The sequence below is a fragment of the Podarcis erhardii genome (genome assembly GCF_964252035.2).
Source record: "Podarcis erhardii genome assembly, chromosome: 11".
Classification (NCBI taxonomy): Eukaryota; Metazoa; Chordata; class Lepidosauria; order Squamata; family Lacertidae; genus Podarcis; species Podarcis erhardii.
In genome coordinates, this window is record NC_138501.1 from 45,074,124 (window position 1) to 45,087,880 (window position 13,757).

Consider the following 13,757-nt stretch of genomic DNA (forward strand, 5'->3'; position numbering starts at 1 on the left):
TCCGGCAACTCTTTAGTGCTGCATTCCTAAATGCTCGTGGCTGTGTGTCAGAGGCGGCAGGCATTATGGCAATTGGGGCAGCGCAACAATTGGTGTGGCTGAGTCTGAGGGCAGCAGCATAGGGCAATGGGATTTATTCTGCCATTTTGATGATGCTGAAAGTGGCTGTGGGCAGGTGCTCCCCCTAAAAACAAGTTCCGGCACCTCTTTTTCTATTTAAAAAGCCCTGGATATAAGTGTATTTGGACTTCTGAAAAGCTTTCAACAAGGTACCCCACCAAAGAATCCCGAGAAAGCTTAGCAATTGTGGAATAAGAGGAGAGGTCTTCTTGCAGATCAGGAATTGGTTAAGTAGCAGCAAGCAGTGAATAGGAACAAATGGAGATTTCTCCAAATGGAGAGTTATAGAAAGTAGAGTCCCTCAAGGATCAGTATTCTGTGCTTTTTAACTTGTTGATAAACATTCAAGAGTTAGGGATTAGCGACAAGGTGGCCAGGTTTCCTGATGACTCTAGAGTGTTCAGGGTTGCTCAAATGAAAGGGATTGTGAAGAACTCCAAAACTACCCCTCCAAACTGAGTGAACAGGAGGTGAAATGGCAAATTGCAGTTCAATGGAAGGGTGTGTAAAGTGATGCAGGTCAGTGCAAAAAAATAAATACAGTGGTACCTCGGGTTAAGTACTTGATTCGTTCCGGAGGTCCGTACTTAACCTGAAACTGTTCTTAACCTGAAGCACCACTTTAGCTAATGGGGCCTCCTGCTGCTGTTGCACCGCCAGAGCACAATTTCTGTTCTCATTCTGAAGCAAAGTTCTTAACCCGAGGTAATATTTCTGGGTTAGCGGAGTCTGTAACCTGAAGCGTATGTAACCTGAGGTACCACTGTAAATGCTAAATTCACATATACGTTCATGGGGTCTGAACTGGCACTGACTGATCAGGAACAAGACCTAATAAAATGTTTATTAGGTACCCAATTGATCTAAGAGATTTAGGAGTTGGAGACAAACAACATTTTCAGGGTCACAGGTTTCTCCCCTTCCCTGATGCTGAAGGAGTACCAGGTTGGGCAAGGATACAGAAGACAAAACTGGGAGGACCAATAGACTGACTTAACATCCGGTGCCTCCTTCCTATTGGCCATTAATGTTTCTAGTGTTGGGCGGGCTGAACACCATATTGAAGTTTTAGCTGCCATGCCATTATTGCCTGTCCTCCGCCAGTACCACTCCCTGGACAGCTCGTGTGGGAGCAGGTTCATCTAGTGACAGCCTCCTGGAGTTCTGGGGTTCTTCAAGGGGCCAGAGACTTATCTCCCCTTGCAATCTCACAAAAATAGCTAGTGACTGAAGATTCAGCTATACAGAAGAGGCAGCAAAATACAGTGTCATATATGCGATATTAGCAATCAGTGTGAACTGTTTTAGAAGAGGATACAGCCACGTCTCAGCTTGGATGTGGAGGAAAGGGGTGGGGAGACCCTGAATAATCCTGTCCTTCTCTTTTAAGGACAAACGTTCCAGCTAGAGCTGAAGAGAACATCAGACACTGTCAGAGAGAAAAGGGCATGGCATTAAAGAATTAGATATTGCAGTGTTGGGTCGGTGTGCCTTTTTCTAAAGTTAATTCAGCGCCCCCCTCTCTGCCCATGGATAACAATATAGTTTTGCCACCTATTTTCATGTCCAGAGATGCAGGCTATAGAGCTGCATTTTTTTAAAAAAAAAAAGCCTCAAAGTCTACTCAGCTCTTCCCAATTTTCCAGAATCACGGTGAAAGCCTCCCTAGGAGACTTCATACTTCTGATTTTTTTTCTTAGCTTCCATTATTTCTAAATGAACCAAACACAAACAGCAGATCATATGACAGACTATTCTTGGACTGCATTACTCCAGACGACGACTGGGGAAAATTACATTAAAAAAAAAAAATCAGAGGGAAATATTGCAACCTAGCCTTCTCCTTGATATTGTAGAGATGTTTTGCTTTTGTTTTTCAGAGGGGACATTCAAACACTAAGCTGCAGCCTAGGGGATATAGTCCAGGAATTATTTGATCAGGTTTTTTAAAGGTGTTGGGGTTTTTTTGTTGTTATTTGGTATACGCTAGGCCTCAATAAAATCCACTAGTGTATGAATGTTAGAAAAATGTTGGAATGAAGTTATATGGCTTTAGTAGAAATGTTATAAGGAATTAAGGATAAATAGATTAATAGAGTATTAAAGGAAAAATAAGCTTAGAATGTGTTAAGATAATTATAGGATTGAAAACAGAGGAAGATGGAAAGGAATTGCTGAAAAAATTAATAGAAGTGGAATACAAAAAAGGAGGTGTGAGGAGGTCGTGGAAATAAGTGAATGAAAGATAAGATATTGAAATTATTTGATGTGTTTTAAATTGTGTTTGTTTTGTTTTGTTAGTTTAATGTGCTAGTGTTATGTGGTGTTTTTGTATTGTATTGTATTGTTTTTCTTTTTTGTAGTGTTTAAATTGTTGGAAAAAGTAATAAATATTATTTTTTTAAAAAAAAAATCCACTAATGTAGATTATTAGCTTTACGAGTGTGTCTGGATACAAGCACTCTCTTTCTTTTTATTCAGGGTTGTAGTCCAGTTACTGTCAGATCCTGAGATTTATCTCTGATGCCATCATGTCCTAGAGACTAATCAAAAGCTAAAGTTTGGTGAGTCAGATGTCCTGCTGTACGTGTGTTAGGTTATCCAACAGAAATGTGTGAAAATGGCAGCCCTAAGAGAAACTAAGCTGTGCCAGTCAATGCAGTGCCCATTAGCCAGGTTCAAACTGTGTTAGGGCTGCCATGCACCCGGATTTTCCTGGACATTACCGGGATTTCTAAGATGGCCATCTGGGGGGAATTTCTGAAAGGTGGTGCTTTGTCCTGGATCTTAGGCAAGCCAACTGAAAATTGCATTTTTGTGTGTGTTGGGGAAGGGGGAGCTCAAGGAGTCTGTCTTAAAAAAGCTCAAGAATCCTAAACTGTGTTGATGTTGGCAACCAATGCCTTCAGTGAATAAATGGGTACATTGTTTGGGGCTATTTGATGGCAAAGGGGAAAAAGTAAAGGACCCCTGGATGGTTAAGTCCAGTCAAAGGTGACTATGGTCCAGTGCCGAGGGCCTTCTGGCGGTTCCCTCATTGCGAGAAGGAAAGCTACAGGAAACCAGGCAGAGGGCCTTCTCGGTAGTGGCGCCCGCCCTGTGGAACGCCCTTCCAGCAGATGTCAAAGTGATAAACAACTACCTGACATTCAGAAGACATCTTAAGGCAGCCCTGTTCAGGGAAGTTTTTAACGTGTGATTTTACTGTATTTTTGGTTTCTATGGAAGCCGCCCAGAGTGGCTGGGGAGTCCCAGCCAGATGGGCGGGGTATAAATAATAAATTATTATTATTATTATTATTATTATTATTATTATTATTATTATTATTATTATTATTATTATTGGGTTGTGGTGCTCATCTCGCTTTCAGGCCAAGGGAGCTGGTGTTTGTCCACAGACAGCTTTCCAGGTTATGCGGCCAGCATGACTAAAGTAAACCACTTCTGGAACACTGTGACGGAAACTAGAGTGCACGGAAATGCTGTTTACCTTCCCATTGCATCTATTTGGTCAACATGTTTGCTGCACATTTTGCAATGAAAGCGGTAAAGAGCTCAGGGGAAACAAATGTCTCCAAAGACAAGGAGAGGTGAGATGGACTGAAAAGCTGTGACTGGCCAATGTGTGGTGTGTGTTCACTGAATTACAGACACAAGCCTTCTCTTCATACTTTGTGCTGCACCACCATAGCAAACAGCTGTGTACTGGTAGGTAACTTTCTGCTGCATAAAGAGTGACTTGTGCAGGGGCGAAGAACCAGTGACCCTCCCAGATGTTGTTGGACTACAACTCCCATCATCCATGCTGGCCGGGGGCTAATGGCAGTAGGAACTCAGCAATATCTGGGAGGGTCGCAAGTTTATTAGGTTCATTTGAAGAACATATTCAAGATAGGCATTTCTGACATTTGGCATGAGACAGGTCTAGTAAAGAGGAAGAAATGAAAGCAATCTATATTTATTCACCCTTTAAATTTAGAGATCGCCAGAACGACTTGCTGTCTCTTTCCAGCAAATATTTCTAACAGACTTTTTAAAAAAGTATATTGAAATATGCAGCTGTCTCATTAATGATACTCTGCTTCCATCCCAGCACCTCAAAATGATTGACACAATCAAGACATTCTCTCCTTTGGAGTTTTGCTGAGAGTTTGGGAATTCTTTCCTCTCACTTTGCATAGAATGTGCTCATGGAGTGAGAAATTGAATAGCTTGCCTATAGATACACAACAATGTCTATAACAGATCTGCGTTTCGGTTTATCTGTGCTTTCTTTTGTGAAGGAGCAGCACTAAAAGCTTTTCACATAGGAGGGTTCTGAAGGGTGCACATACCTTGGCAGGTGTTTGTAAATAAAGGAGTCATATTTTATTACCGGAGTGTATTTAGGCAGAGCAGCAGATAAAAACACAATAGATGGATGGATCATTGTTTGCACTGACCCAGTGGCGTAGCGTGGGTTGTCAGCACCCGGGGCAAGGCAAGTAATTTGCGCCCCCTAACCCGTGGATTTGCGCCCCCTAACCCGTGGATTTGCGCCCCCTAACCCGTGGATTTGCCCTAACCCCAGATGTTGCGCCCGGTGCGGCCGGCCCCCCCTGCACCCCCCACGCTACGCCACTGCACTGACCTTTGATTAAACGAGGGTCTATGCAGGTAAACAAAATATCCAGATAACAGCAAGATATCACAAGTCAAAGACACAAAAGAGCAGCACCCAGCTTAAGAACAGAGGTGAGGACAAGTTCAAAAGCGATATAGACAAAAACATTTTTTGTGAGGCAAGATCTACAATATGGAGGAGAAGTTAATCACTTTTGAAAGGGGGTCACTGCATAAAAGACCCTACAGCTCTCAGTAGAAACAGAAGGGGTGCAGAGTGAGGCTGAGCATCAGCTGATCTTAGTACCCAGGGAGGTACATGTGTGAGAAGGCACAACCACAGATATTGCAGCTGCATGAGCATTCAAGACCAGCACCCTAAAGGGAAGCCCAAGCACCCTGAATCAGGCTCCAAAATAAAACAAAAACAAGTATCACATTATGGCCTAGATGACTGGGGACCTTAACAGCTGAGCCTAGGAGAGTAATAGATTTTGTTCTGCAAGACTCGAGGGAATGACAGATTCAAACTAACAGATTTCTCATGCAAGAGGACCTGAGGTACTTTTTGATACCCAGCAAAAGATTAACACCTATGCATAAATTAATGAGGTTTGCCTTGTTACATCAATCAGCAGTGACAGGCAAGTAGATGAGAAAGAAAAGCCCATGGGAAAATGTGGCGGAGGCAAAGCTGGGTGGTGGAGGGCCGCTGACAATTTAGATGTCAGATTTGGGAAGTTAAAGAAGCAAATGGATACCTATTCCACAAGAATGCTAGAAATCTGACTGCTCCAATAATTCCTTAAATGCAAGTTCCAAGCTAGTGCTGGGGGGCGGGACGTGGATCCATCATGGAGAGGAGGGAAAGGCCTAATCCATTCCCTTTTCCACACAACTGATCTCCTCCAGGATCTAATGAACCCATTCCCGAGTTGAATAAGTATGTCTGAATAAGTCTGGTCCCCAGACAAATGTGTGGGGAGGGGGAAGCAGCAGGAACAAGGGATGATATATAGCAGAGCCATGGGGGGCATGTGATTGTGTGGTCTGTGAGTCCATGAACAAAAATGCTATGCTTGGTCTCCTTATTTCATTTGTCCATCCACGAAGCTAGCTCTAACAGCTTACAGACTAGGAAACCAGTAAACCACAGAATTTGCCCAATGAAGGTTGCTTTCTGTTTTAAGGTATCTTCATCCTAAACTTGCTCATCTCTGGGCACATCTACACTTGCCCCCTGTGTAGAAAGAACGGGTCCAAGTGGTCTTCTGCTTGCCCCACACTTTCCAGGCATGGGCCTGTGAGGTTTTTGCCTTTGCGCTGCGACTTTCTGCTGGAAAACCCTCTAAACTGGAGCAAATGTCAATCCAGAGAAAACCATATTGACGTTGGCCCCGATTCAGGGGTAAACAGTTGGTATTCCTGGGGGGAAGCATCAGGGCAAGTGGAAGTGGCAGGTGAGCCATCTGCCAGGGCTTCCAGTTCCACCAAAGTCCTGACCTGTGCTTTGCTCCTCTGCTTCCAGATTTCATCATTCAAAGCCAAAGATTCATCTGGCCAATATATATTAAGAAAAATCTGTGCTAAAATTCTGATGAATTTTCACGGGGACTTGAATCCCCCTGCCAAAAAACTGATGTAGTGTATTTCAGACAGGAAAACCGAAAACACAAGCTTGATCAACTCACTCGTCCCTATTTGAGAAAGGGTAACTAACCTATCCACTCTGCACATCATTCACAATTTCCTAAACTTCAGGGGCTTCTGCTCTTATTGTAGAATCTCACCACTGAAGATCAAATAGCTATTGGTGGCCAATGCTACAAGCAGAGCAGATATAAATCTTCATGAGTGGTTTGTCTCTGAAAATAACAGCAGGCCAAATGAATAGTGGAACGGGCGGAATAAAACACTTCTCTCCTCTTGAAAATCAATGATGTCAGATAGACATAAAGCCTTAAGATCAGTGTACACTCCGAGGCTTAATTAGAAGTCAAACATTTGTCTAGGAAATATCAATGACCGGTCTGTGTAAATGGCTGACTATTGTATCCTCTATGCACTGCAAACCAACCAACCAACCAACAAATGCTGGTTTAAAACAGACAGCTTTTTACAAATGATAGCCGATGGTCGATAGGTGTTAAAAGGTCAAGGATTGGCTTGAACCATAATAGGTTTTGATTTTCCGATGGACATCTAGGAAAGTCTCTATGCCGAACTAAAAGAGCAGGCAACATTGTGGCTTACACACTAATCCTTGCCTCCCAGTTCTCAGATTCTTACTATAAGAAAGGACATACCAATCACTCAGTATGTGCCCAAGCAATGTACTCCTGACTGCTTGGTTTCCCCTAAAAATGCACACAATGTTATGCTGTGGCTGCACATTGCAAAGTAATAGAGAGCAAGCTGCCTTTCAGGGAAGATGTGTTATCATGACTTAAATTCCAAGAAATCCCAGGACTTAAGATCAGCCAAGACACACACTTGGATCTAAAGAACACATTGTAGCCTTTATCACTATGTTCACATCCTCAATCAAACGAGCCTGAAATGATCCAAGCAATGGCAACAGATGTCATAGGTGACAAGTGAAAACCCCTTTACCAGCAAGATTTTGATAAAAAGCACTACAGTGACTTAAAGAGGCTTCCCAAGCTGGTAGATCTTCCTTCTCACTCCTTGGAAAACATCAGGTGGATGGAGTGGAGAGGAATGATTTATTGGCCGTTACCGCCGCCACTTCATAGACCTGCGTATAGCATGGCTGGCCATATTTAGTATGTGTCTTACAGAACATGGGCAGATAAGGCTGCTTCCCCATCTGTTTCTTTGCTCTCATTGTGTAGAATCAAAGAAATGGAGGTGATGCTTTTAGTCCATCTGGCCCAAACTCCTTCTTGATGCAGGAAGTCCAGAGCTACAGCATCCCCAAAGGGTGGGGGAGGAGAATGGTGTTAATTTTGCTGGTCAACCAGCCATTCCACATCAGTATTATCTCAGAGTTATCTTTGGCATCTGCTCTACATCACTTCAGTACAATTCCAGAACCAACTAGACTCCAAACTTTTTGGGACGGCCAACCACAAAATTAATCTTGCGTGTTCTTTAGTGCACATGGCAGGAGGGTATTAGAAATAATAGGATACCTTTGTGCATGTTTGCAAGAAGAAAGATGGAAAGGCTGTCTGTTACAGCAGCTCCTTGGCTCAAGTAAACCAACTGGCTTTGTAGGCTAACAGAAAGCTACAGTTGAGAAAGGCCCCTGAATGAAACCTTTATTGTTTAAAAACATCGCAGGTAAAGTTCCATTATGGTGCAAGAGAGAGTTGTGACATACAACATAACTCTGGTTATAACAGATGCTTCGATTCAACAGATACCCATGACATCTGTGCAAGACAACTACATTCCAAGCAACAATCCAATCCTGAGTGATTGTGTTAGCTGGGGAAGATTTTCTCAATAACAATAAAATATAGTTTGAGTGTTGCATGCCTTTTTTTCACACAGATTAAGATAGCAATCGCATGTACACCAACTTGGGTGTAAGCATTATTGATCTCAATGGGACATACTCCAGAGTAAACATTTGTAAATTCAGAAGATGCTGGAAAAGTGTAAATGCCTCGTGGATTCAAGTCTCAGTTAAATCCAGTGGGCTAAAGGCCTGAGGTCACTTCCATGTGTACCAAGAAGGCTCTCAACAAGTTAAACTTCTGGTAGGTTTTGTGTGGTGATGGGTGTGTGCCCTCTTTGTCCAAGCTGGAAAACTGTCAGAGAGGACTTTCAAATATCACCAATAGAAAACGAAGCAGATGGAAATGTTGATGCCATTGGGAGGAATTCTCCTGAGGTCAGACTTTATCAGAAGCATCTAGACAACAAGCAAGGACATTTCACTCAACTGGGCGTCCTCCTTTCCATCTAAAGCTTTTTATTCCATTGTTATATTATGAAGCAAGTAGCTTCACTTCTTGTGAATTAATCTCCAAATGGTGTCCTTCACTACTATCAAAACATGCTGTAAACGTATCATTAGGTTTGACTATCTGTGAGCAAAACATCAGCCTTCAAGGTTATGCATCAGGCTGCTGCCTACTTTTAAAAAACGCCTGTTGAAATGTTTCCCTTATTCTCCTGTTAAAGCAGAATTTACTCGCCCTCTCCAAGCATTCCTAATGGGAAAATGAGATTAAAGAGGCTGTGAAGTCCTGTGTGTCCATTAACCAGACATCATCCCCAGACACAGAGAGGTGGACAACATCGGGTCTAAAAAGAGTCTCTTTGCCAAATAGGAATCCTGGCCTAAGAATGTGAAACAATCTTTTCTTCTTAGGGCTTATCCACACTTCCTCTTGTTCCACTGCTTTCCCTGAGGAAAACTGCTCTTCAGCTCTCAATTGGAACAAATGGCAATTCAGGTTTTCTCCAGAATGATGTTGACTCAAAAGAGCTAAAGAGTGGGTTTTCCCTGGGAAAAGAGCAGGGCAAGGGGGAAACTGCTCTGAACCATGCTTGGAAAGTGCAAGTCGAGTAGAAGACTGCTAGAAAAGCATGGGATAATTGGAAGGCTGGACAAGCCCTTAATCAGACTACAAATATACATGCATTTTAAGGGTTGCAAGTTTTAACCAATTTAATTTGCAGAGCCACGAACAAACTACTGGGATTTTGGCGCCATTTTAACTCACATCGTTTTGCTAAAGTCTTTTGGGGAGAACTGAAAATGCCCATGTGAGACCAGCTGAACATAAAGTTACAGTTTGCTTCAGTAATTTGGTTGGTTTGTGGTGTTTCTTACTGCATATTTTTAATGTGCCAACTGTAAAGCTGTCCTGGGATCCTGAAACAAGAAAGGGAGAATGAAAAAAATGAAAGAAAGATTTGCAGTGCAAACCTACCACGTCTTCCCAAGAAGTAAGTCCTATCCTATTGGATTCACTGGGGTTACTCCCAGGTATGTGAGGTTAGGATTGCAATCTCAGCTGATGAATTTTAATAAGTGGGGGAGGGATTTAAAAATAGGTACTGGCTATGGTTGAATGTTCAAGTGTGTTGATGCATTGGAAAATGAAAAGAAGACATCCATGATGGTGTTCCTTCTAAACACGAGTGAAAATTTCCACCCTCCAGCACCTTAAAAAGGGCACTTTTGTTGAATATATAAATTATATTTGAATTTAATTAAATTCACCAGCTTTAATACTACATCATTAATTAATGCTACATAGATCTTAGGTGCAGCGTATGCATGTGGGTGTATTGATGTATGCTGTAGCATAAATTATTAGATCAAGCCAACTTTGCTAACAAATCACAAGGGAAAGAGTCCCATGAGCGTAATAGCTGCACATTTCACTTAGCAGCATAAACTCTTCACATACCACGGATTTCATCTGACCTGGTTCCTTGGGAAGATAAACAGCACAGTTTGTTCTGGACCCCCTGATTTCACTCAAGAGCCTGTGCCAACCTGGTTGCTTCTTAATCATGTGCACAAGGAGGAAGGGGCGTATCAGATTATGCACAATCTTGTGATAGTTTGGCACACAAGACTTTTGTGCCTGTTTCCTGGAGCACCAAGTACTGCTGTCTGCAACAGACACACACTGTTTACTGCTCTAGGAAGTTTGCATAGGCTTCCTTTACATCCTTGTTACTGAGGCAGAAAATACTATAGAATTCCCATTATCTCTATCCCTCGATATTCAGATTTCTCTGTGTTTCCCCAGTGTATTTAACCACTCAGCCATAACGATAATACTGGAGGCCTTATCAGAAACAACCGTGCTTTATTATTCATACAATGCAGCTGATTTTTCTTCTGCTCTTTCTACATTTCTGTCTCCTGTGTGTTATCTTGGTTAGCAGGCCTTCGGGCCACGCAGGGTAGGAACTTTGGATTATGTTCTCAGTTCTGCTGTTGTTATACCCACTGGACATCATAATCTATGTAAATAGCACTCTTATTTATTATCCAAATGGCTAATGCAGCAAATCATTTACGCCCTCCCAGCTATTAGGATAAATGGCTGAGCTGAGTTAAAGAGATAACGACGGTTTCCCTGTCGTTCTTGGTTTCCCTTTCTTTTTCTAAGGCTTCATTGGACTTTATCAAGCATTTCTCAAGTAAAACCTGATCAAGCTCAGGTAAAACCAATCCTGCACGTTGCAGAGGCACCAGCTGAGTTTCGCACTGATTGGCTGTGGGCTTGTAACATCATAAACCCGCCTCTCTTGGAGCGAGGGGTGTCAACTTGAATAAAATATTCCAGGTAAGCCCCGCCCCTCACAATTGATCACATGACGCAATGCACAAACACCATTTGAATGGGAATGCCCATCAAATTTGTGGGCACCCAGCCCCCTCAAATATTCTATTGTGGGGGTCAAAGCCCCCATGGCCCCTAGGAGTTGGCTCCCATGCTTGGGGCATGTTTTGCAAATCCTTAAAAATGTAGCAGTTTGTGTTTAATGGATGCGGAACAAAACCCAAAAGCTGCAATCCTAAAGGGGGAGGGGGAGGAACCACAGGCAGTTGAAGGGCCTCACCCAGACCCCTGCTGAGCTGTCCAATGTACCTTAGATATCCATCTGTGAAGTGCTATGATGAATTCTTACAAAAGTGTTGATTTTTAAAAGTCTCCATCCTTGTTTCCCGTAAGAGATCAGTCGCTTGGGCGGGGAGCGCTTAGCAATGTGTGGTGCATATTTGGGGGTTTTTTATGTGAGAACTGTGCATGACTACCCAGACCGAAGAGAATTTAAATGTTGTGGCTTATGATGAATGCTACAAGGCAAGTTTGCGCAACTTTATTGCTCATGCCTCTGGAATGCAATTGTGGGTGTTGCTCAACACGTGGCTAGGTGTATGAAAAGCACTGTTCTGGACACTTTAAAAGAGATGAAAGCAACTGAGAAACTGTAGGGGGAAATGTGGTCTTGTTCACAATATGGGCAAGGATGGGTCTGTTATATCAAAAAGTTGTAGAAGACTTGATTTGCATCATTTCCCTTTAATGAGTTAATACAGTGTGCCCTAAGCACAGTACATGAGCTCCATCATGCTACCTTCTCTTGCAGCAGATGGGGTTTGGAGGCTTTGCAAAAAGAAACTGCAAGAGTAAAGAACAGCAGGCTAAACCGATCAATGGTCTGAATCAGAATAAGGCAGCTTCATGTGGGCGCTTCAGATCCTGCTTCCTGGAAGAAGCAAAGTCTTAGAGGTCTTTCCCATTGTTATAGCAAAGTACAAGGATCCCTTTCTCCCATTCCAAATAGTAATAACAAAGGCAAGAGATTGCTTTAGAAATCTGAACTTTACTCAGCGTACTGAATAGTGCCTTCATCTGGCAGAACACCTGCAAAGTAAATATTGTAGTATACTTTCATACGAGCCAATATTTACATGCCAGCTATGAGCCACTCCAGCTGTATTGCACGTAGGGTAGGAAGAAGAAGGTATGTTTGCTTAGTATCAAAATGCTTGCTACTCTGGTGTAAAATATGGCAGTAGAGTTCTTTCCAACCTTACCAAAGAGAAGAAAGGCCTCTTTGTTTTTGCGTATGACCAATAAATGATACCAAGTCACACCGGTACAAAAGGTCATTCTACGTAGGAGATGGATAGTGCAAATGCCTATAAGGTCACATCAGACCTGCCCCAAAGTGGAAGCAGCAACTTCAGCTGCCACACTGCCAGGGCTGACCTGAAGTCTCCAGGTTTGCCTGCCCACGGGGCAAACGGTTGAATCCCCAGGTGCGTGAGAGTTCTTTGAGAGAGAGAAAAAGACAGAATATGAGAGACTGTGTGTGCAGCTTGCAAACTCCCCCGCTAATCGCCCGAGTAAAAACTGTTGCTCCTAAGGGTGGAGGAGTATGAAATACAGTAAGCCTGCAGCTGGTGTGAGGGTTACGTTTAGACTGATTGTGCCTAAAGTCAAAACTGCACATAGTCACTAGAAGTGACAGAATGCTGGGCTTGGACTAAGGCAAACTGAATGCAGATTCTGCTCAGCCATTAAACTTTCTGGGCAACCTGAGATCAATTGCTATTTCCCACCCTGGCTTACATGTCAGAAATATTGTGATAAGAACTCCTGAGATTCTTGGAGAAAGGATGGGATACAATATAATATATCTGGAAAGGCTCTTTCTCACAAAAGACTGGGCAAGTGTTTTGATACTATTTGACCATTTTGTTTTAACAAGTGCAGGCCTTTCAGATAGTAAGAATTCAAGGTTTGTTGGTGGGGAGGAGAATAGGCTCAAGGAGAGGGATTTGGGTGTGGTACAACCACTGAACCCTCCTAGAAGATTGGTTCTATTCTCACGCTATGCAATCCCACATCCACAAGAGGCTTAGTCATTGCTGGGTCATTGCTTCAGTCCGGTCTCCAGCCGAAGTTAGACACTGAAACCATGAATTCCAGAAAGCAGAATTCATTCCCCACCAGCATCATGAGGGCTTATTTGAAATAACTTCACTACCTGCAACGTAAATTGCAACCACACACTTCCTCTCCATTTCTGCTGAGTAAATACAGTGGATGATACTTGCAGTGGAGGGGAAATCAGCTCCTGTAAATGAAGTATCCTTGAAAAACAGGTTTTGTAGTTTCAACACTGGTATTTTTTCCCCACCTATAAAGTCAGCTGAGCAAAGGAACTTGCCTTTGCCCGTTCGACTGGGAGACATGCCAGGAGGCAGAAAAATCATTCATTAGTTTAAGGCATCTCCCTTGACTCTCCAAAGTCAGGCTAACTGGTTCAGATCAAGCTGTAACTGTTGCAAATGCAAAAGCAAACTGAGAAAAGGAAATATGAGAAAACCTGTCCCTTTTATAAAAAAACAACAACTGGCCATGAAACATTAATGAAAACATTAACACTGACTGCCAGGCATTATATGGCATCAGGTGTGTGGCTGGTAAAGTCACAGGTGGCCTGAAAGAGCCTTTTACACAGCCCATTCCACAGCGCTTTGCAGCTTTCATGCAGGACTATGCAACTCCTGACAATCAATC

General features: G+C 42.8%; 1 protein-coding gene across 4 annotated transcripts in view; it reads right to left on the reverse strand.

The window, feature by feature from the left end:
* The window catches only part of RAB27B (RAB27B, member RAS oncogene family), a 111,640-nt gene that overhangs the window by 68,290 nt on the left and 29,593 nt on the right, over window positions 1–13,757 (reverse strand). The window lies entirely within an intron of this gene.